Source organism: Nothoprocta perdicaria, unplaced genomic scaffold (genome assembly GCF_003342845.1).
Source record: "Nothoprocta perdicaria isolate Ctin4 unplaced genomic scaffold, notPer1 scaffold_53, whole genome shotgun sequence".
Taxonomy (NCBI): domain Eukaryota; kingdom Metazoa; phylum Chordata; class Aves; order Tinamiformes; family Tinamidae; genus Nothoprocta; species Nothoprocta perdicaria.
In genome coordinates, this window is record NW_020455788.1 from 2,020,558 (window position 1) to 2,021,366 (window position 809).

Below are 809 nucleotides of genomic sequence, written 5' to 3' on the forward strand. Positions count from 1 at the left end.
CAGCCCAGGGCTCTGTAAATAGTTTAGACCTCACCCATAGCCTCAAATACTCTGAGTATCTCCTCTGTGCTCGTTGCTGCTTCACAAAAGGCCCGATGTGCTGATCGCAGGAAGACGCTGCCCTCTCTCTCCCTCATGGGTTCATGGCCTTAGTGGTTACAGCACAGCTGAGGTCCACAGAACAGCAAATCACAGCTGGTAAACTAGGGAGTAAAGTGTCAATTCTTGAGCACTTTTTTCAACATGGTTTCAGTCGAAATGCAGGATTCTGTTTGTATTACCTCAGCACGACTCCATAGGCCTGTTACCTGCTTCCAGGTATAGGCCTTCTCCACCTCCTCTGCAGATCATCTTTGAGTCTGGATGATCGGATGAACTAATCTCTATATGATCCCACTACCTCTAATTTATGTCCTTCCTTGAGCCATTCAAAGCACTTCCATCTCCTTTGAATTACGGAGGGTTAGTACTGAGTGATCAGGATACACAGCACTTACTGCACACACTTTTAATGTCACAGCCAAAACGGGGACGGTCTGTTCCATCTTAACATTTATTTAAGTTCTCCCACAGTTAAAAAAAAAAAGACATCCCATTTCAATTGCTGAAATAAAACAAACTAAAAAATAAACCACTTGCACAAAGTTACCCAGTGTATAGACTTTCTTATTTTACAAAAACAAAAAAGGAGGAACGTGTTACAAAATAATAACCAAACCGATCAATGTCAATAGTGCAAAGAATGAACTGCAGGTATGGAGAGAAGGAGGTATGGAGGTATGGAGGGAAGGAAGGAGGGAAGGAGGGAG